Below are 19,466 nucleotides of genomic sequence, written 5' to 3' on the forward strand. Positions count from 1 at the left end.
GCACCAGTCCTCCTGGTACGCAGGACACTGCCCAACCTGGGTGAGGAGGCCTCACTTCAGGCCCAGCGGAGGGCAGGTGTAAGGTGGGCCTGGAGAAAGCACTTGAAGATGCTGTACTGTACCCACGCTGAGCCCAGAGCCCAGGGGCAGGGCCCACGGGGTGGCCCTTGTCTGTGTCGTGTACAAACTCTGCTTGAGAGTCCATGCTGCCCTGAGCAAGACTATGATGAGCAGCATTTGCAAGTGCCTTTGGCGGGGGTCTGTGTTACTATGGGCTGAGTTGAAGTCTGAGGTAGCAGACTTGAGGGGGTGATAAAAGCACAGCATGATGCAGAGGGGCAGCCCAACAAATGTGAGCACCAAGGGGAGGATGGCATTTGGTGGGGACAGGGACTTGGCCAGTCATTCTTAGGCTAGAAGCTGATCCTCTGGGATGGCAGGGCCAAGCTGCTCACAGATGGGACCTCAAAACTGATCCCAGAGGTCACAGACTTCCAGGGTCCTTGTGATGCCCCAAGTCCATAACCAGCCTGCAGGGTATGCTCACAGGAGGAGCCCTCGGCTCCCACAGTCACAAGCGCTTCTCCTCACCCTGGGTTCCCAGGGCTCCCCGGGCTCTGTGCTGTGAGCAGGAAACCAGGTGGGGGCGGTGTTGTCTGTGAGGGATTCTCTTCCATCCCTAGGTGTATTCATATTACTCTACTAACATCTCTTGTTGCTTTCTTATAAAAGGGAAATACGTTCATTGTAGGAAATCCAGAAATAACAATGAGCAAGAAAAATCCCTCCCGGTCCTGCAACTTTATAAAGTACGGGCCTACTCTTCTGATTTTCTTCTTTGTATGTGTTGGATAAATAGATGGATAGGTAGATAGATAGATTTTATTTATTTTTACAAAAATAGAATCTTTCTGTACCCAGCATTTTGTCACTTCACTTCTGATACCATCATAAAGCTGTTCCGGGCCATGAAGTCAGCTTTCTCATCCTCCTAGAGGCTGCTCTGTGCAGCACTGCTGTGGTTTTTGCTCACTGCTGAGGGCCTGGAAGACGCCCGTTCTCCCCACACTGGTAATTGGAGCTGCCAGTCGCCTCAGTAGGCTCCTACCTCTTCTATATGTAAGGCTTTTCTTGGGTAATTCTTGAGAGTCGGAATATTCTATCAAAGGTTTATCAAGATTCTAAAGCTTTCTATATGTGATGCCTGGTTGCATTATAGAAAAGACAAAATTACGCAGTTATGGGGGGTTTTGCTGTTTGTTTTTCAAAAATCCTGAGCTGACTTGCTTTGCAAACCTGGCCGCTGGTTACCAGACAGTTTACGTGGTGGGATGGGCAGATGACCAGGTTGGAGTTCTAATAATATTTGTGTTGACCCCAGGCTCCAGGGAGAATCTAGAGGAGGATGAAGGGAGGGGGCCAAGGTGCCCGGCACCCCCACTTCTATGCTGGGCTCCACTTGAGTTTTATGTGGGGATAAGTTCTGATTTTGTAAAAAGTTTCAACAACCACTGCCAGCCTTCCACGTGGACCCTTACCCATAATCCATGAGACACTGGGACCCCAGTGCAGCAGGAGTGGGAGGACCTAGATGATCTGGCCCCTCTGAGAGGTGATCAGAGGTAAGAACCTCCCTGTTAGGACACATCGGGGGTTCTAGAGTGGTTCCACCTCTGCAAAGTGGTTTGTTGTTTTTTTTTAAGATTTTATTTATTCATGAGAAACACAGTGGCAAGACATAGACAGATGCAGAAGCAGGCTCCCTATGGGGAGCCGGATGCTGGACTTGATCCCAGGACCCCCTGGGATCACTCCCTGAGCCGAAGGTAGATGCTCAACCACTGAGCCACCCAGGTGCCCCTGCAAAGTGGTTTTTATGATAGTAACTCAGGGCATTTTTTGCAACCTGGTGTGGGGAACCTGGAGGAGGCTAAGGCACTGGGGTTCAGCTAGCTTCGGGGCTGACGTGGGATTGTGCCCAATTGCCAGCTTTGAGTTTGTGGGGTGAGAGAGCTGGATCATGGTGGAGGAGAGGAGTGATCCAGGATTTCCAGGGCATACTCTCCTTCATCTGTCCGTCACCAGCCAGATTTGCACAATAGTTGTTACAGTGGCCCCAGCGTGTGCATGGAACAGTGATGGTCCTGCTCAGTGGAGCCCTACCTAGAACAGAGGCAGGCTCAGGTCAGCGCATGCATAGCAGAAGGCAGTGAGGTCATGGGACACTGTATCTGGTGTGAAGAGTCAGGAGGCTGGAGAGGAGGATCAAGGACGAGATTGAGATCACTGTATGGGGGAGTCAGTGCCTATGGAAAGGGCCCAGGGTCAGCTTTCAAGGAATTGAAAGGACAGTGTGGCAAGAACCCAGGGAGGGAGGAGGGCGGGCAGTCTTCCGTGAAGGGGGCACTGGGTTTTATCCTAAGAACAAAGGGAAAGCCAATGCTGCATTCAAGCAAGGGAGTGACAGGAACAAGTGTGCATTTTAATTTTTTTAAGATTTTATTTATTCATGAGAGAGAAAGAGGCAGAGACATAGGCAGAGGGGGGAGCAGGCTGCCTGCCTGCCATCCAGGTGCCCCCAGATGTGCATTTTTAAAAGGTCACTGGGCCTAATATGGAGCCTGGGTTGGAAGAGCACAAGAATGAAGGAGGGAGCCAGCAGGAGCTGCTACCTGGTTCAGGAGAGAAGGTGCAGTGAGAACAGAAGTGTGGAGGACACTGCCAGATTGCCGGAATGACCCACAGGACTTGGCGATCAGAGGTGGGGGCAGAGGGATGTCCAGGTTGACCTTTGGGCGTTTGGCATGCATAGTTGGCTGGATGGAAGAGCCCCTCCTAATTTAGGGAAACTAGGAGGGAGACAGGGTAGACTGCGAATTCTATAAAATTCAGCTTTGAGCATTTCCATTTGCTGTTTTAGAGAGAGTGGGTAGACACCTGCCCATGGGGGCCCTGCCCAGAGCCCTCCTGCCCTAACTGCACAGCTTCGGGCACCACTCAGAGGCCACCTGCTTTGAGAGGCCTCCTCTGTCTGGATCCACCTGTGACTCCCTCAGTGCCCTGTCGCCTCCATTCAGTTCCAGCCGTGGCCACCTCCCCTTCAGAAGATAATTCCCACCAGGGCAGACACCTCGGCTCATAGTGGTGGCTCCAGAAATACTGTTGAATGAATGAATGAGATGTCCACAAGGCATCTGGCCTGCAGGTATTTCCAGGCCTCAGCTCCAAGGAGAGGTGACAGTAGAGACCTGCGGGGTTCCCTGAAACCAGGCAATAGCACCAGGTGCTAGCTCAGGGAACTGGAGCCGACAAGGAGGGGGGGTGAGTTGGGGACCACAGAGCTGAGACCAGGTCCCCAGGGAGGCTTGAAGTCATGTGTATTCCATCTCCTGTCCCTTTAGGGTTTGCAGTGCTGGGGGCAAGGGGGACACAGGATTAAAGGAACAGTCACAAATAACTATGTCAGACATCCTGTAGGACAGCAGAGGCCAGGAGGCAGCTCAAGCCCCTCCTCACCCTGAAAATCCAACCCTAGAAGGATGGGGAGGGCTTCAAGGTCGGGCAGAAGGGGGCAGAAGGCTGGTCTGAGGGAAGAGGGCCTGAGCAACCCAAGGTTTGACCCTCTGCTGAGCTGCATTGTGTGCCAGAGGATGCCCAGGCCATGAGCGTCAAGGGGGAGTGTTTCAGGGTGGAAGCCCAGCTCCAGCCTCATACTGGAAGTCACTGGGGAACTGATCTGACTTAGGCAGTTTCGACTTCCTGGATCCGTTTGGAGAAGGTCCCGCCACCCACATTCAGAGATGAAGCGCTGGTGCCAACTGGGGTCAAAGAAGGGGGAGTCTCTCAGGAGGAAGAACTGGGGACAGGCACTTGCAGATGTCCTGGCCGGTCTGGCCACTGACCTGCTGTGACCCTAACAAAGAAAAAGCTGTCAGGCCAGATCTGAGGCTACAGGGAGGGACCTCGTGGGATAGTGGGTCTGCAGGCTGCTGGGAGGCCATCACAGAGAGGAGTGCAGGGGCGAAGGGATGGCTTTCCTGGGGGCCCAAGGTCACCGCCTTGGCTGCCACCCCAGGGATGGACCTCTGAGCTCAGCAGGAGCACGCAGACTGGGGACTGTGGCCAGAGCCACTCACTGTGGATCCACAGTGAACCAGAGAGGAAGCCGCACTGACCCTTGGGGTCTTTCCTGCCTCCTAAAGCCAAGTAAGGACTTAATGTTAACCTAATGTCCCTGAGGAACTGGGACACCTCGGTGGCTCACCGGTTGAGCATCTGCCTTTGGCTCAGGATGTGATCCCAGTTCGGGGATCGAGTCCCACATGAGGCTCCCTGCGAGGAGCCTGCTTCTCCCTCTGCCAATGTCTGCCTCTCTCTGTGTGTCTCTCATGAATAAGTAAATAAAATCTAAAAAAAAAAAAAAAAAAGCAATGCTGAGGAGCTGCTCAGAGCCAGGCTTCCCATTCAGTGCAGGCTCTGGGGTCTGGGGGGGAACCTCCAAAAACTGACTGAGTCATTGCTGCCCAGAAAAAGCACATCTGATGTCAAAGACTGGGTCCCTAAGGGGCAGAAGAGGCAATGCCTCTATCATACGCTATTGGGTTTGCAGAGACCCATGGTGGGTGTGACTCCCAGGGGTTCATCTGCTGTACTCAGTGCAGTAAGTCTCCCAACCTGGGGCTAAGGGTGCAGGGGAAAATTTCCTAGGGTCTTTTCATTCTTTCCATGGATTCTAAAGACAAAACATTTTCAGGTGGTGAAGTTTTTTTTAACTAAGAGTTGTTCAATTTTTGGAGAACCAAAAAAGATCCGAGTCCAAGATCCATGTGCAGAGAAGCATTTTCTGTGTTTGATGTTTTCCTCTACTTAACAGAATCAAATATTCACTTAGCTTGAATCCTGTTGGAAAGTTTTTTTTTAAGTGTTTTTTTTTTTTAAAGATTTATTTATTCATGAGAGGCTCAGAGAGAGAGGCAGAGACATAGGCAGAGGGAGAAGCCCAATGCAGAACTTGATCCCAGAACCCCAAGAACACGACCTAAGCCAAAGGCAGATGCTCAACCACTGAGCCACCCAAGCATCCCTCCTGTGTGGAAATTAATAAACTAATACCTACAGCATCTCAGCCAGAATCAGGCAGTACAGGTGACAGGGGTCGCAGACAGGCTTCTGGGGCCACTTGATGCCTTTTACGGAAATAATTTCTGTAAATGAATTTGACTTTTCCTTGTAATACTAATTGTAATTTCCAGGTTAATCCATTCGAGTGCTGTGCATTAGCACAAATCCCCATGGAGGGCCCCAGCTTGCAGACCCCTACCCCCAGGACCTGCTGGGGGTTCCTTCCCAGTGTCGAGATGCAGGCTTTTCCTGTCTCCACTTGCTGTAGACCCAACACAGGAAGAACAGAGCTAAGGTGCAGCACATGGTTTTTGATTTTATGGCAAAGTCTAGCACAGAGCAGCCGCCACTGGTTAGGGCATTTTATGACCTTGAGTCCTCCCCACAGCTGCTGAGAGGTTTGCTGAGCTGGGATTTTGTGTAAAGATTTCATTTTCTTTTTGCCAAGACACTGACAATTTGTCATGAACTAGCAGCTTCCAAATTCAACTGTGGTCGGGCTTGAGGAACAGGCTTCTCTGTTTTGACTTTATAAATAGTAAAAGGGGGGAGCTGAATTTTTTTTTAAGATTTTTATTTATTCATGAGAGACACAGAGAGAGGCAGAGACATAGGTAGAGGGAGAAGCAGGCTCCCTCTGGGGAGTCCCATGTAGGACTGGATCCCAGGACCCTAGAATCATAACCTGAGCCAAAAGCAGATGCTCAACCACTAAGCCACCCAGGCATCCTGGGAGTTGAATTTAATATTTTCATTTGGCCCCTTCACTCAAACTTGCCAAATTACCAACTGCATTCACTGATGACTTTACAAAAGGGCTGATATAAATGTCCCCAAATGACCCCTGGCACGATGGAGCAATGTAGAAAAAGACCAAATTAGCAGGTCCCTTCTTCCACCTTAATGGTGAGTAAACAGCAGGCTTAAGTTGCTTTTTTTTTTTTTTCTTTAAGATTTTATTTATTGGGGCAGTCCAGGTGGCTTAGCGATTTAGTGCCACCTTCAGCGCAGGGCATGATCCTGGAGGCCCTGGGATCGAGTCCCATGTCGGACTCCCTGCATGGAGCCTGCTTCTCCCTCTGCCTGTGTCTCTCCCTCATTTTCTCTCTTTCTCTCTCTTTAAAAAATAAATAAAAACTTAAAAAAAAATTTATTTATTGGAGAGAGAGCGTGCGCCCGTGCACGAGCAGGGGGAGGAGCAGAAGGAGAGGGAGAAGCAGACTCCCCCCCTGAGCAGGGAACCCTACAGCAGGGCTCAATCCCTTGAATCATGACTTGAGCCAAAGTCAGTTGCTTAACCGACTGAGCCGCCCAACCACCCCAAGTTGCTTTCAAACACATTTTATTAAACTTGTATTTTCCTCCATGAAATCACTAGAATACATGCAACTGGTGTGGAGTTCCTTTTTTTTTTTTTTAAGATTTTATTTATTTATTCATGAGAGACAGAGAGATACACACAGAGAGAGAGAGAGAGAGGCAGAGACACAGGCAGAGGGAGAAGCAGGCTCCATGCAGGGAACCTGATGTGGGACTCGATCCTGGGGCCTCCAGAATCACGGCCTGGGCTGAAGTCAGGCGCTAAACCGCTGCGCCACCCAGGGATCCCTGGTGTGGAGTTCCTAAATATTATCCTATGTGAAAACAGAACCTTGTCATGGAATGTTGCTGATAGTGTTATGGGTTCGTTCATCGGGACAGAGGACCCTAGAGCAATAGCGTGAGATGGTAGCAGTCAAGGAAAGCAGATGTGGGGTGTACAGAAACCCTGCTATCTTCTCTGTAAATCTAAAACTATTCTTTTTTAAAAAAATATTTTTTTTTATTTATTCATTCATGAGAGACACACAGAGAGAGAGAGGCAGAGACACAGGCAGAGGGAGAAGCAGGCTCCATGCAGGGAGCCCGACACGGGACTCAATCCCGGGACTTGATCCCGGGTCTCCAGGATCACACCCTGGGCCGAAGGCGGTGCTAAACTGCTGAGCCACCCAGGGATCCCCTCTAAAACTATTCTAAACTATAAAGGTCATTAAAAAACAACAACAACAGAAGGACACCTGGGTGGCTCAGCCGGTTAAGCATCTGCCTTCAGCCCAAGTCATGATTCCCAGGGTCCTGGCATCAAGTCCCACATCCGGCTCCCTGCTCAGTGGGGAACCTGCTTCTCCCTCTCCTCTGCAGCTTCCCCTGCTCTTGCTGTCTCTCTCTCTGTCAGATAAATAAATACAATCTTTAAATAATAATAATAAAAATAACAGAATGTGGGGAAGTGGTCATTTTATAATAACGTTACATAATGGGACAGTCACTTGAATATTTTTCTTGGTATTTCCCCCAATAGATGTCTGCACTCTTCCCCTTGGTTCCAAACTGATCACCACTGTATATGCATCACCACTGTCTAATTCCAGAACATTTTCATCACCCCAAAAAGAAACCCCGTATGCATTTGCAGTCGCCTCACCTTACAGTCATTAGAGGAATAAAAACCAAAACTGCAGTGAGACCTCCCCCCCTGCCCCCAGGACGGCCAGAAACAGCAGAGACAGACAGCAGCAAGTGTGAATGAGGATTTGGAGGAATCACAGCCCTCACGATTTCCAAACACTGCACACCGAGGCACCATGTGAACCAGCACCCCGACTCCTGGCACAGACCCTGCACAGAGACTCACACATCAAATCCATAGCAGCTTTATGCACAATGCCAAAAACTGAGCACAGCTTAAATGTCCATCACTGGGTGAATGGATAAGGAAAATTCGAGACCCATGGAACGGAACACAGCCTACAAACCAGGAATGGTCTGTATAACCAGCATGAATGGGTCTCCAAGTCAGCTACGTTAAGCCAAAGAAGCTAGATACAAAGGAGTACTACATTATCATCCCATTTTTGTAAAATTCTAGAAAACACAAACTATAGTAATTAACAAACAACAACAATAGAACAACCCTTGACCCAGAGCTGCGGGCCTGAGCCCAGCTGCCTGCCCCCAGTCAATCCCTGAAAGTGGGCCACACTCTCCCCTCCTCCCTGGACAGCAAGCAGCTCAGCAGCCCCTCTGTCACCTGCTGCTCATAGCCCACACTTGGGGCACTGCTGTCTTCTCTCAACCTCCTCCTCCAACACCTACTGGGCCAGAAGTGGGCAGTTCCCCTCTCCCTCCCCCGGAGCTGGTTCCTCCCTGGGAGGGTGACTTCAGGGCTGGCTGCCCCCCTACCCCCATTTCCCATCCTCAGCTGAAGTTTGATGAATCGAAATCAGACCTCTGTGCCAACTGGTTTTCTTTGTTTTCAACAAATATTGGGTTTTGTAATTTAAAAAAACCAAACAGATTAGTAGTTACCTGGGACTGGGGCAGAGGGAAGGATAGATACAAAGGGCCCCACGGAATCCTGAGGAGTGATAGGAATGTTCTTTATCTTGACAGAGTCAGTGTTTCAAGGGCAAATACGTGAGTCACAACTCAGCCAACAGGACACTGTAAATGGATGTGGTTTGCAATACATAAAGTATAACTCTGAAAGGTTTTATTTTATTTTATTTTTAAAAGATTTTATCCATTTATTTGACACAGAGAGAGCACAACAGGGGGAGCAGCAGAGAGAGAGGGAGAAGCAGACTCCCTGCAGAGTCTGATGAGGGGCTCCATCCCAGGACCCCGAGATCATGACCTGAGATCAAGGCAGAAAGAAGCTTCACCAACTGAGCCACCCAGGTGCCCCAAAAGGTTTATTTATTTATTTTTTAAAGGTTTTGGCCTTTTTTAAAATGATTATTTATTTATTTATTCATGAGAGACACAGAGAGAGAGGCAGAGACACAGGCAGAGGGAGAAGCAGGTTCCCTGTGGGGAGCCTGATGTGGGACTCGATCTCAGGATCCCGGGATCACGACCTGAGCTGAAGGCAGATGCTCAACCACTGAGCCACCCAGGTGCCCCAAGAAGGGGTTTTTAAAAACTCTTTTTTTTTTTTTTTTAAAGATTGATTGATTGATTGATTTTTATGATAGACAAAGAGAGAGAAAGAGGCAGAGACACAGGAGGAGAGAGAAGCAGGCCCCATGCCAGGAGCCTGACATGGGACTCGATCCTGGGACTCCAGGATCGCGCCCTGGGCCAAAGGCAGGCGCCAAACCGCTGAGCCACCCAGGGATCCCCCTAAAAACTCTTTTATTGTCTCAGATGTATGGCTCCCAACTTAATTAAAGGGACATGGTGGCAGGCAGAATGATGAATGGCCCCCAAAGATGTCTGTCTGCACCCTAATTCCTGGAAGCTGTTGGATTCGGAGAGGTTGGGAGGTGCTCTGCCTCTGGCTTTGAAGATAGCAAAGGGGCCACAAGCCAAGGAGCGAGGCACCTCTAGAAGCTGTAGAAGGCCAGGGAGCAGATTCTCCCCTGGGGCCTCCAGAAAGGAATGAGCCCTGACTCCTTAACTGATTTTAACCCAGTGAGATACCCCCACCCCCAATGGCACATCTAACGTGCAGAACTGGAATGTGATGAATGTGTGTGGTTTTAAGCCACTAACTTTGTGGTTACTTGTTACCGCAGCTACTGGGAGCTAAGGCAGCGACCTCCCTGATGTCTGGTGTCCATGTGGACACGCCGGAGGGGGCAGCCCTCCCTGCACTTGAGCTGCTCTTCTCTCTCACTGGCCACCTGCCCAGGTTGAGATCCAGAGCTCTCGTGACCTTGTCGTGCTGCCTGCACCTGCCCCCAGCCCAGAGCCGGCCTCCTCACCTGCCTGACGCTGCTCCCCTCTGTGCCCTCCATGCTCTCACCCTCCGCCTGCATGTTCCAGGTGAAACGTTTCTGGCACTACCCTCTATTTCTCCCGAGGACTCTATCTTCCCACTGGCTAGGGCTCAGCTCAGACTGCAAGCTCCAGCCCCACCGCATGGGAAACATCCCTTCCCCAGAAACAGGCAGAGGTAGCGGCCCCAGAAGGCTGCTGCATGTTGGTCATGAGATGGAGAAATTGGAAGTGACCTGCGTATCCGTTGTCAGGAGACTGATGAAATGAGCGTGGCACATCTCCAGCCGGCGAAGCATCGGGCAGCTGCTGACAGCAAAGAGAAAACTCTGTGCGTGCTGACCTGGAAGTCGGCTCATCTGCAGTCTCTGTCTCCAGAGTAACCAGGTAGAGTCAACTGGGCAAACCCCAGACCACACCTCCTGTCTTCCGATCCTCTGTCCGCCACTCCCGCGTAGCCTTGGGTCAGCTGCTGGTCCCCTTCATGCCTCACCTTCTTCAACTCTGTTATGGGGATTAGGACAGTTTGCCTGTACCCTGGGCTGCCTACCTCACAGTGCTGTAAAGGAGACGTGCACAGTGCCTGGTACATAGCATTTCCTGTTATTCTTCATAAATAGAAAAGCAAATACCAGTTGGAGGATAGCCTGTGAGGCTGGCTTTTCTTATATATTTAAAGTCCTGAACATATTTTGGGAGTGTACTGAAGAGGCAAACCAGGGAGCAGGGGATCCCTGTTTAGCACCTGCCTTCGGCCCTGGGCGTGATCTTGGATCACGGATCTTGGATCACGTGATTTTGGAGCCCTTGGATGGAGTTCCACATCAGGCTCCCCAAATGGAGCCTGCTTCTCCCTCTCTCTCTCTCTCACTCTCTCTCTCATAAATAAATAAAATCTTTAAAAAAAAAAAACAAAAGGCAAACAGGGAGCCGAGCTAGCTTCAGGAGTGTGAGGCCCAGGCAGCAACACAGCCCCCCACGTGCAGAAAGGGCCCATGCCCCACTTAAAGTATTGCTCTGCTGCACCATCTTGAAATTCTTAATAATTTTTGAACCTGGGGCCCCACAGTTCTATAGCCGGTGCTGGCAGGAAGGGACCGCTCCAGTAGCTATTCCTGGGAAATAGGACTGGGGCAGAGTGAAAGCCCCAAGGACCTCTTGTAACCTTCTGTATCTGCATGTTTACACGCACTCAAGCTTTGGTAACATATTTGTACCTCCAGAATGTGAGAGGAGATATCAGGGAGAAGCCAGCCAGCCAGTGGAAAAGGTGTGGGCTTGCAGTGGACAGAACTGGGTGGAACTCTGCCTCTACCAGTGAGTTACTGGTTCACTCACCTTGGATAAATTAATTATTTTGCCAAGCCTCAATTTCCCCCTGGAAAACAAACAAACAAACCTGGCAATTGTTTCCTACCTCTTAGAGTAGCTGTTAGATGGAAAAGAGCCCATAGTGTGAAGGTGCCTTGTCTGTAACACTGGTGACAAACTACTGCTTGTTCCTGAGTGAGCATGATTGGGAGGGGGGGAAGGGAGGCGAGGGGTGGAAGAGCGCTGGAGGACAGATTAGAGAGAAGACCCTAGGGGATCCCTGGCTGGCTCAGCAGTTTAGTGCCGCCTTCAGCCCAGGGCATGATCCTGGAGACCCAGGACCGAGTCCCAAGTCGGGCTCCCTGCATGGAGCCTGCTTCTCTCTCTGCCTGTGTCTCTGCCTCTCTCTCTTTCTCTCTCTCTCTGTGTGTCTCTCATTAATAAATAAATAAAAACTTTAAAAAGACAGAGAGAGAGAGAGAGAGAGAGAAGACCCTGGGGTCAGAAGCCTCCCCTGAAATGTGACAGGTGACAAAGTGGGAGGCTCCAACTCGGACCAATTTCAGCCAGAGAAGCCCTGGGCAGGGGGAGGTGAGGAGGCAGGCTGGTTGTGCCAGGATCAGAAGCCCCCCCCCCCCCCAGGTGAGACTTTGGTGGACAACTTGTCCTTGCACCTCTCAGGGCCCAGGGAGGAGGCCTCAGGCTACCCAGTTCACTCCACTCACATTAACCCCAAAGACAGGGAGCCTGGGAAACTTGGCCCCTTGTCTCTAAGGGACGATAACTGGAACCAGCAACTGCTCCGTGGGTGAGGACAGGCAGGCAGGGGCAGCAGCCTAGGGGGCGAGAAGAGAAGGTAGAGGAGCAGGTGTAGGTGCAGACCCATTGGGACCAAACCCCAAAATCCAAAGAAAAGCAGCCATGCGGATGGGTCTCACACCGCCAAACCTTGAGGTGCCTCCTGTAGCCCCACAGTTCCACTCCTGGGGAGTCCTGAGGGATTCTGGGGAGACTTTCTATACCCTCACTTCCCACCCTCATTCTCAGCATCTCCTGCCCTTTCCTCTGCCAGCCAGTGAGCTTGCTTCTGATCGCACAGAAACAAAACCACAAAACCCAGGAGAAAAGTCCACAGACTGCTGGTTATAGCTACCGGCCTGTGGACAGCCCCTGCCCTCCCGCTGGAGGCTAGACTGTCCTCACAGCCCTCCAGGCCCGCTCCCTATCATACGACCATCCCACCCCCTCCTACCCTGCGACCCCATCCAGTTCCCACCAGGCTGCTCCTCTGCTATCTGAAAACACCCTTCTTTAGCGTGTATGGCATTCACTGGGCTACTCTTTCTGCTTTGGGGAAGGTTTAAAATTCTCAAAATATCCAGTTGATTGGGGGCACCTGGGTGGCTCAGCCGTTTAGCGCCGCGTTCAGTCCAGAGTGTGATCTTGGAGCCCTGGGGTCGAGTCCCACGTCGGGCTCCCTGCATGGAGCCTGCTTCTCCCTCTGCTTGTGTCTCTGCCTCTCTCTCTGCGTCTCTCACGAATAAATAAAACCTTTACAAAAAGAGAGAGAAAGGCGGGAGGATCCTCGCCTGGGGTCTGTACCCTAGAGAGTCAGGAAGGCCTGCGGACAGCAGCAGCCTGGGCTGGGGTGTGGAGCCCAAGCAGGGTGAGGGGGGCACCTGCCTGACCTGGCGGCCCCCCACCCGGCTTTGTTCTCCCAAGTACCACCACCCTGCGAGGCGTTCCGGATGCATTTGCTGCTTACTGGAGTCACCTGCCCCGCCCCTCGCTTGAATGTCCTGGAGGCAGGGCTGCCGGTGGCCGCAGTATCCTGGGGCACAGCCCCGCACAGGCCCGCACAGGCCCGCGTCTGGTGGCGGGACGACAGGTGCCGAGTGGGTGAGTGAAGCTGAGGGCCCCGCCCCCCGGCGGCGGTGCAGAGCGCGAGGCCCGGGGACACCTGCGCGGGGCTGGGGAGAGGGAGCCGTGAAGCGGAGGCGGGTTCTGCGCTGGCCGCGGGGAGACGCGGGGCCACTTTCACTGAGGCAGGCAGGAAGCGAGGGGCCCGGCTGGGCTGGGCGGGAAGTTGGGCTGGGGTCCGCCCCGGGGGGGGGGGGACACGGAGCTGCCCCGGGGCGAGGCGCAGGGGTCCGGGCCCAGGAACTGCGAGCGGCTGGGGCCGGGGCGCCGAGCTCGGCCCGAAGGAAGCTCTGGGATAGCCTGCGTGGTGCGTGCGGTCGTTGAGGAAGGAACGGGGTCTGGGGGGACGTACATTTTCAGCAACACGAGCTTGCCGCCCCGATACCCGCCCGCAGCCCGGCAGCGGCGCCGGGGTCTTCGCGCTCGGCCGCGCCCCGCCGGGAGCTGGAAGCGGGGCGGGAAGCAGGAACGACGCCCGCCGCGCGGGTCCAGCAGCTCCGCCGAGGCCCGCCCCCGAGACGCGGCGCTCACGCCCCACCCGCCGCCACCAGGTGGCGCCCGCGCCTCCCTGGAGCCGCCCGGGAGGCCCGAGGTCGGCGCCGCCGCGGAGGGGGACCGGCAGCGCGGGGGCCCCGCCCCGGGCCCCGCCTCTGCCTCCTGGGGTGCAGCCTCGCACCCCATCCTGTCCGACTGCGGGGGTGGGGGCAGCCCAGAGGTGGGTGTGTGGGTGGTGGAAGGGGGGTGGTTGTGTGGGTGGGGCGGGGTCTGTGTGGGGGTGCGGCTGGGGCTGGGGGAGTGTGCATCCAGGGCTGGCCTCCACACCAAGCCTCCAAAGGGCTTGGCTTTATTTATTTTATTTATTTTTTTTAAAGATTTTATTTATTTATTCATGAGAGACAGAGAGAGAGAAAGAGAGAGGCAGAGACACAGGCAGAGGGAGAAGCAGGTCCCATGTCCCCAGGATCACGCCCTGGGCCAAAGGCAGCTCTAAACCACTGAGCCACCCGGGCTGCCCAGGACTTGGCTTTAAATCCCGGTTCAGGCACTTAATACTGCCTAAACGTAGGCCTGTGACTTCACTTCCCTCTCTCGTAAAATAGGCACGTAATCCCGACCTCACAGGGGTGTCCTCAAGTTTAAATTAGATGGGGACGCCTGGGTGGCTGAGCGGTTGGGAGTCAGCCTTCGGCTCAGGGCGTGATCCCTGGGGTGCCAGGACCCAGTCCACATCCCGCTCCTTGCAGGCAGCCTGCTTCTCCCTCTGCCTGTGTCTCTGCCTCTCTCTCTCTCTCTCTCTCTCTTTCTCTCATGAATAAGTAAATAAAATCTTTAAAAAACAAAAGATTAAATTAGATGGTGATGATAAGGGACACTTGGGTGGCTTGGTGGTTGAGCCTCTGCCTTCGGCTCAGGTCCTGATCCCAGGGTCCTGGGATTGAGTCGCGCAACCTGGGATCCAGTCCCACATCCTGGGATGGAGTCCTGCATAGGGCTCCCCATGGGGAGCCTGCTTCTCCCTCTGCCTATGTTTCTACCTTTCTCTGTCTCTCATGAATAAATAAATAAATCTTAAAGAAATAAAAGCAAATGGACAGCCCAGGTGGCTCAGCGGTTTAGCACTGCCTTCAGTCCAGGGCATGATCCCAGGGACCCGGGATCAAGTCCCACGTCAGGCTCCCTGCAATGGGCCTTCTTCTCCCTCCTCCTGTGTCTCTGCCTCTCTGTGTGTGTCTCTATGAATAAATAAATAAAATCTTAAAAAAAAGAAAAAAAAATGATCATAATACCCATATATTGAGCTCTTTACTAAGGGTCAGGCATTGTTCTAACCACTTTACATATAACACCGTATTTATTTGTTTGTTTGTTTATTTTAAATAGGCTCCACACCCACTGTGGGGCTTGAACTCACAGCTCTGACTGAGATCGAGTCACAAGCTCCATTCACTGAGCCAGCCAGGCACCCCTGTAACACCTCATTTTAATAGCTCCCTCTTACGTGGAGGAGCCAGAGACAGAGGCTGGGTCTTTTCTGCAAAGGAAAGGAGGCATCCCCCTGGCCCCGGGGTGCTGCTCAGTACTCAGGGGGTACTGCTAGCTGAAGAAGGCAGAAAGAGGCAGGGAGGCCTGAGGCTGGAGGCTGAGAGCCTCTCTTGTTTCCAGTTGTGGAGCTCAGCAGCCTGGCCTGTGGGGAGCAGACATGGAGCCCACCCAGTATCCAGAGAGCAGCAGAGGGACCACTGAGGCAGACGGTACCTCCTGTCCTGTCCGTACCTGGCTTCTGCTGTGGTCTGACAGCCCCCAGGCTTCTGGGAAAAGCACCCTGTCGTGGCGTGTGAGTGAAGGCCACAGCACGACACTGTGGCTTCAACCTCAGAGATGGAGGTGAGCGGGGAGCAGTGCCTTCTCTAGGGGGTAGCCAGATTCGGTGGGCCTGGGAAACTCTGCTTGAGAGCTCTGTGGGGTGTTGGAGGATGCCCAGAGAGAGCTGGAGGTAAAGAGGTGGTGGCCAGGAAGGTGTGGGTGGCCGAGGATGCCGAAGCACAGGGCATGACCCTTCTGTCAAGGCCTGGGAGAAACCAGGCCCGGAAGGGCCATCTCCTGCCTCAAGGCCTCAGATCTGTGGGAGCCGGTGCCAGGAAACCTGGGGTAGAAGTCTGTGAGGGGGGTTCCCCAGACGTCCTGATTTGCCTACTATGGTCTGTCCTGGCATGGGGTGAGCAGGGTAAACCGGGCATCACATCCCAGGGCCAGGAGTGCTGGTGTCCAAGTGAGGGACTGGCGGGGTGGCTTTCGGAGGGTTCTCTCCCCACCGTGTCACCTCACCCCTCTCTGGATACCTGGAGCCAGTCTCCCTGCTCCTCCTTGGACTCTTGTTTTGATAATGCCTCTCGGGCCTGAAACCATAGGACTGGGGCTCCCCTGAGTCCCAGGCCTGAGAGGGAAAGAAGGTTCTGGACTCACCTGAACTTTTGAGTCCTTTGGGCTGTCTGCCAGCTGAGGTTATCAGTACTTGATTTTGTATTGGGGGTCAATGCCCCCCTGCAATGCCTGTCAGTTGGCTGACTTCCCCTCCCTGGCACCAACCCCCCTCCAACAAGGGACCAGGGCACTCGGACCTTCTGGCTCACACGTTGCAGGAAACAGAATCTCAAGGGATAAGCCCTCAGCAGCCTTTTCTTACCACCAGTTTAGATGTGCTGAGATGAAGGAGCCAGAAAGAGTGCTCCCCTCCTGCCCCCCCCTCCCCCTGTCCGCTCACAAGGCCAGAACAAAAACACACCACAAATAGAAGTCAAAGTCTGAGAAAGAATCAGGGAGCCATGACCCGGCCGTGGGAAAAGCTGTATGGCCTTGGCCAAGTCACCTAACTTCTCTGGGCCTATTTGCTCATCTGTAACCTAGGGTGGTTGGACTAACCTTGACGAGCTACTATGAACAGGTGAGAGAAGATGCAAAATGCAGAACACAGATGTAATGTTGTCTAAAAGCAAAGCCCCTAAAAATACAGCCCAAGGGTCTTTATTGGACTCTCCCATTGGCACCGCCCCCCGTCTGTGCCCCCACGTCTCGGGCTGGGGCTGCCCCCTCACCACTTTCCTGTAAGGCTGCGGGTGGAAGGGGCTGCCACATTCGCCTGGGTAGCGCCTCTGCAGCCTTGCTCTCAGGCTCCACTTCCTGTTTTTCTCCCCAACGAATTTTGCACCATTGCTCTTTCATCAGAGCAGGCTGGGGGGTGGTGAGGTAAAGGCAGAGGCCTGCCTGGGAAGAAACCCTGGGGGTCAGAGGATCCCAGGGGTGGGGGCACCAGGAAGTGTGCCGGGTGTGCTCTGGACTCTGATCTCCGGCTCAGAGCAGATGCAGCAGTGGAGGCTGGAGGCTGGTGGGGGAAGCCAGGGGTCCACCTGATGGGAGGACCTGAGGGGTCCCTGTTTCCATCCTCAATCTGGAAGCAGTGGTTTTTCCTAGACCTGGGGGCAGGACCTAGGGATGGAGTGATACAGGCCGAACGAACTCACACCTCTGGTGAAATGAGGGGTGGAGGGGCTGCTCTGAAAGGGGAGTCTGGACTCCCTGAGGCTGTCAGGCCTCTGAGCATCTGGCTCCCCAGGTCACTGGGTGTTGGGCTACCCCTGGGAGGAAATGAAGGAGCTGTTCCCACACTGGCAGGACCAGGACCTTGTCCTTCCTCTCCCTTGGCTCCAGACCCCTGACCCTTCTACCTGGCAAAGCCTGTCCAGCCATGACAGGGTTATTTCCTTCATTCATTGGTTCAACATTTCTACAGACTCACTCGTCAGACTCTGGGTGTACCACACAGAGCTCAGGGCCGGGATGCCAGCCTGGATCCAGGCAGAGGCCCTGCTCCCCTCCCAGGGCAGCTGAGCACCCAGGCAGTACAGTTGAGCAAACTGAGTCCTGTGGGGGATGGTACAGCCTAGAATAAAGACCCTTCTAGACAAGGGGGCCGAGTGGATAATATCTGTTCTGACTGGCTAGGCAAATAAAGAGAGGGAGAGTAAAAGGAAGAGCTGGGAAGGGGACTGACTCCAGGCAAAGGGAACTGCATGAGCAAAGGCTTAGAGTCAGAGCGCCTGGGGTGGCCTGGAGCTGCAAGGCACAGCCCATGGTGCTGCAGCATGAAGGGTGGGTGGGGGAGTTGTGGGAGGAACCCCAGTGGGGTAGCCAGGTTGGTTCCCTTGATTCTTAGATGTTTTGAGGTCGTTCTCCAGCCACAGCTGACCCGGTACTCCAGTGTTGGTCGCTGTCCCAGCAAATAAGTGGTTCCAAGGATCAGAAATCAGTGCTTGCTGGGGTCCCTGGGTGGCTCAGTTGGTTAAGCATTTGCCCTCAGCTTGGGTTATGATCCCAGGGTCAAGGGATTGAGCCCCACATCAGGCTCCCTCAGTGGAGGGTCTGCTTATCCCCCTCCCTTTGTCCCTGCCCACTGCTTGTGCTCTTTCAGATAAATAAAATCTTAAAAAAAAAAAAAAAATCAGTCCCTGATAGGAGTGCTTGGCTGGCTCTGTAGAGCGTGCAAATGGAAGGTGTGGGTGGCCGATCTATGGTTAATCTATGGTTGTGAGATCAAGCCCCACATTGGGTGTGGAGATTACTTAAAAAAAAAGAAAGAAGGAAGGAAATCAGTGCCTGGTAACTCAAGCAGGAAAGGAGACTTTTAGCAAAGGTCCAAGGTGTTCTCATGGAACCCAGAGATGCAGCCCAGCTTTGGAACACTGGAACCAGAGCTCTCAGACACTTTCTCAGCACTGCTTGCCTGTCCCCATTTGTCCACCTGCATCACACCTGCGTCATACCTGGATCATTTCACCCAAAGAGAAATATTTCCAAGTCCCAACCCCCGGGAAACGGGAATCAGTGATGGCCAGTGGTCATGTTTATATGCTGCCTTTCTGTAGTGACTATGTGAGGGAGGGTTACCAGAAAAGGGGGCCAGATGGACAACCTAATAGCCTAAAAGCCAGTAGTGTCCACTCTAGGCCATGCCGTTTTATCCTACACACACACACACACACACACACACACGCACACACACGCGCGCACCCACACTCACACACGTTTCATTTTGTTGGCTTTCCCCAGATACCTCCATTCCAGTTGCTCTTGCTTAATCTTTATACCACAAAGTCCACCACAAATATTTCTCCCCCTGCCAAATGTGAAGCAATCCACGGCAGGTCAAACTATTGCTTCCAGGACTCTGATCTCAGAGCTACCATCTCCAGCTGATATCCACTCCTGTCTATTTCTACTGAATCTCCTCTAAGATGGCTCTTCAGGATCCTCCTCAATCTATAGACTAAGTGATCAATTTAACCTCTCCTTCCATGCATGATCTATAGAGCAGAAAAGGGAAGCACCATACAGAGTACGCACCATGGTCTTCTAGTCACGCAGGGTAAATTAAACATCAGGAACAAGATACTGCATGGGGTTTGCTCTGCTGGTTACCTTCTCTGGCTTCTTTGTTGGTAAACATGGCTGTCCCAGGTTCTGCCCACTGGGAGGGGATCCCTTCTCTAGGGGTCTTTCAGGTCTGCCCTTGAGAGGTTCTTGGGAAACCTCTTTCAGGCCTTGGCAGCCTGCTTCATCCTGGTGCTGGGACTTGAGCTTTGGAATCACCCAGAGGGTAAGACATCAAAAGTGCCAATTTGCCAGGTTTTAGGATTTCCTGGAGTTTCAGTCGTACAGAAGCTTAGTTAATTGACTGTCAATTTTATTTTGGGCCATATCGTTTACCAATAACCACCCCCATGAAATCCTGTCTGATTGAATATTTGGTCTTAGACTGAGCCATCCCCCAGGGCTGGGGTTTCTCAGCAGCAAGC

General features: G+C 52.9%; 1 long non-coding RNA gene across 1 annotated transcript; it reads right to left on the minus strand.

Moving 5' to 3' along the window:
- Positions 1-9,219: 9,219 nt before the first annotated feature.
- On the minus strand, positions 9,220-12,650 carry LOC119872030. Its single transcript, XR_005358922.1, has 3 exons — positions 12,593-12,650; positions 11,922-12,032; positions 9,220-10,389 (listed from the first exon to the last, which is right to left on the minus strand). It is a non-coding gene; the product is annotated as an uncharacterized LOC119872030 (long non-coding RNA).
- Between the last annotated feature and the right edge of the window lie 6,816 nt (positions 12,651-19,466).

The sequence above is a fragment of the Canis lupus genome, chromosome 5, assembly GCF_011100685.1.
Source record: "Canis lupus familiaris isolate Mischka breed German Shepherd chromosome 5, alternate assembly UU_Cfam_GSD_1.0, whole genome shotgun sequence".
NCBI classification, from domain to species: domain Eukaryota; kingdom Metazoa; phylum Chordata; class Mammalia; order Carnivora; family Canidae; genus Canis; species Canis lupus.